General features: G+C 48.7%; 2 long non-coding RNA genes across 2 annotated transcripts; both read right to left on the reverse strand.

Moving 5' to 3' along the window:
• Positions 1-16: 16 nt before the first annotated feature.
• Positions 17-648, reverse strand: LOC144899584 (uncharacterized). The gene is made up of 3 exons (XR_013627864.1): positions 595-648; positions 382-435; positions 17-288 (listed from the first exon to the last, which is right to left on the reverse strand). It is a non-coding gene; the product is annotated as an uncharacterized LOC144899584 (long non-coding RNA).
• On the reverse strand, positions 645-1,958 carry LOC144899585 (uncharacterized). The gene is made up of 3 exons (XR_013627865.1): positions 1,382-1,958; positions 889-1,017; positions 645-809 (listed from the first exon to the last, which is right to left on the reverse strand). It is a non-coding gene; the product is annotated as an uncharacterized LOC144899585 (long non-coding RNA).
• Positions 1,959-3,514: the final 1,556 nt, after the last annotated feature.

Consider the following 3,514-nt stretch of genomic DNA (forward strand, 5'->3'; position numbering starts at 1 on the left):
ACACATGAACCTGGAAAAGAAGAGCAGTCTGCACAGAAACACTTTTTAAAGTAAGGTTTTACCTTTTCTGGAGCCACAGCACCACCAACCTAAAACATGACCAAAGGACATCATGAACAATCTATTTGCCTTTGGAACTTGGGACCGTTTAGTGGTTGCCTACCTTTCCTGAAGACACAGCACACCTACAATGTTACCAAAGGTCTGCCAACCTGAAAGACACTATGAACCATCCATTTACTTACCACATGCCTTAGCTGCCTTGGACTCAGACACCTCACCACCAACCTGAAAGGTTACCATGAGACAATCAGGTCAACCGCTTACTGCTTTGCTTTTTACTCACAAACTGGAACCAAGGCCCATTCTGTGGTAGCCTACCTTTTCTGGAACCATGGCACCTTCTTTGCATTCCACTGCTCCGTCACCACCAACCTGGAATGATACCAAAAGACACTTTAACACCAATTTACTTACTACATACCGTTGTTCCCTTGGCCTTTGACTCACACAGCACAAGGGCCTGTTCTGGAGACGCCAACCTGAAAGCTCACCACAAACACTCTGGAGTCAAGTCAACCACGTACTACACACCTTAGCTGCCTTGCTTTGGACTCACACACGCTGGAACCAAGGACCCTTTTCTGGAGCCACGGTGCCTTCTTTCCACTGCTCTGCCGCCACACCACCAACCTGAAACGTTACCAAAAGACACAGTCAAGACAACTGCTTCATACCTTCATTTATACTCACACACACTGGAACCAGGGAACCAGGGCCCCGGGAGATCAGCACAAAGCCCGTGGATCCTGGAACACAAAAAAGGTACAACTTTTAGCCTTTCTTCTAAACTGCTCGTAGCAGCTCAGTCCTCACAACAACATTCACCTGCTGCTCCTGTCCGTGACGTGGCTCTTCCCAAATGAAAGGCAACACTGAAGTCCGGGGAGCTTTAGACTGCTGGCTGATTGGATGATTGGACACAGGTGGCCTCCTTGCCGTGCTGCCTTCCAGGACCTGACAGAGGGTGGGACAAACAATCACCATTTCACCATGGACAACAAACACTGATACTACCTCTCACTAGCTCGCATCTCCACCAACATGAACTTCATCTACAACAACTACTACAGATTAGGATTCACTACTACATAAGTACTACTTGACTTGACAATGTATGGAGATAACCAACATGGCCTGGCTCATTGCTCACATTGGACTATGTTGACCTTGGGATTGGACAGGATGACATCCTTTCTCCATGCTACATCGACACCATACTTGGTGGTGGTCGACCACACAGGACTTCCAGATGGGGGCCACCGCCATTGCATTCTTCTCCGTAATGATACATTGCTACGTGACACGGTGCATCACCTACCTGTCTTCTGCTTGTGGATGATGATGATGATGATGATGATCAGCCTTGAACATCCACATTTGGGAAGCACCACAGAGTAGCGTGTCTGCACAGCTCGCTGCAAGGAGAAGGCGACAGTGGTCTCTTTGAAGGATCGCTTCCATTACAGGCTTTGACCTCACAGGTCGGCCCTGAATTACCGTTTTTTTTTAAGGAATAGAAGTCACACTTTTTTCACAGGTCGGCTGCTCCTGCGACTTATACGTGACAAATATATACATGACTTGACATACAGCCACAAGAGGGCGCTCTATACTGTCACACCATATCTCCTACTCCTTCACAAGTCCACATTTAAACAGGAGACGTTAGCTTACAAAGGCGGAACACACAGGAATCGAGCAGCGGAGACAAAGTTTGCCCATCACTGACAAAGGTGTTAGGGACTGGCGTACACTCTTACTGCCGAGACAAAAACTACACAGTTAGTGTACTTTAAACTCTTTCTTATGTTACATAAACACTGGACGCCTTTTCTGTTTATTTTTGGTGTAGATGAATAACCGTCATGTTAGCATCATGTTAGCATTACCTTACACCTATTCGGCCTGTTGTCTATTCTTCTATTCTTCTTCCAAGATGACGTCATGTCTGTCTGGGTCTAGTACTTTGGAAAACAAATGACCCACAACAAAAATGCTACTTAGACTCCCATGCGACTTATAGTCCACAAAATACGGTTTTTACCCCAAGCTGCTGGCAACCCCCCTTTTCCATACCTTCAGGACCGTCTTCCCTTGAATGGAGGGCATTCCACACCGACGCTTGTCCCGGTTCGCCCCCCCCCCCCCCAGCCTGGTGGCAGCCAGCAGTACCTGGAAACAGGACACATGACCTGCAGGTTCATCGTGACTTCCTGGTGCATTCCTGGAGTCCGTGCTTCAACAGCCGGTGGTCTTACGGTCAATAAGAAGACGTAGCACAAAAGCACTAATCAGTGTTAGCAACTTGACAACAAATACAGCAATATTTAGCAGGACAACCGCCGCCATTTTCCCTCTTCCTGTTTGCTTCTTGGAGTCCTGGACCTCCCCAGCTGACGAAGTCGCTGGCGCGTAGCAGGCCTTCCTGTCAAAACACGTCTTTAAATTATTGATAGTTTTCCTGATCACAGCCTTTTCTATCCGCCTCACAGCAGGCGGCCGTCTATTGACTTGTTGGTATTTCTTCATGGGGGGGTGGGGGGGGGCTGCTATCACCCCTTAAATAATATAAACAGAACAACAACAAGCACAAAATGTAAAGTGTCTTCCCGGATGCTTCCTTTCAGCCTTGGATGGCCGCCGTGCGCTGGAGCATGATGCGTGCACCCGGGGCCCCCGGTCCCTCTCTGCCCCCCCCCCCCCCATACAAGTTGCAAGTGCCAGCTCAGGTGGAAAAATGTAGGCGGGTAAAAGATGTATTCAATAAATAGCGGGGGCCAGCATGGGGCCTGGGGAAAGTGTGCATGAGACGGAGAGAGGAATGTAATGGGGGCCAAGGTAGATGGGGCATGAGCGTACATTAAACAGCCGTGTTTGATGCCTGGGAGAGCAGGCGTGCCGCTGGGAATACAACTCTTAACTAGCAACGCCGCCTTTCTGGGGAAGACAAAGGCCTGTCACGTACGTGCACGGACTCATACCGCACATCGCCGCCTCCATCTTCCTGTGGGTCGCCCGACACTGACGGACAAGACTGACCGTGGCTTTACCAGGGAGGGATTACCAGATGTCGGGTTGCACTTTCTGGCCACCTTCACTTCTTTACCTTGTTGTTCTTGGTGCTATCTGGGCTTTGACTTCCAAAAGGTCCAGCGACACCTGAATCTCACACACACACAAATATTGGGAAGCCAATGGAGTGTCAATCATCACCTGATTCATCTCTTCTAGACACAAAAGAAGATATTTGACTGTTGGATGAGTCCCATCGATGATTCTAGAGCCTTTCTCACCTCCTTCATTCTATTGTTGCACAGACGGTGCGTCAACCATGATTAGCATGCTAGCTTTGGACACTCCATTTGATGGTATATGTTCATGGTATAACTTCATGGTATAAGTTCATGGTATAGTCCACGGCAAAGCCACTACTTGGTTACATGCGGTACCG

Source organism: Doryrhamphus excisus, linkage group LG7 (assembly GCF_037039965.1).
Source record: "Doryrhamphus excisus strain RoL-2023G ecotype Guam linkage group LG7, RoL_Dexc_Guam_v1.1, whole genome shotgun sequence".
NCBI lineage: Eukaryota > Metazoa > Chordata > Actinopteri > Syngnathiformes > Syngnathidae > Doryrhamphus > Doryrhamphus excisus.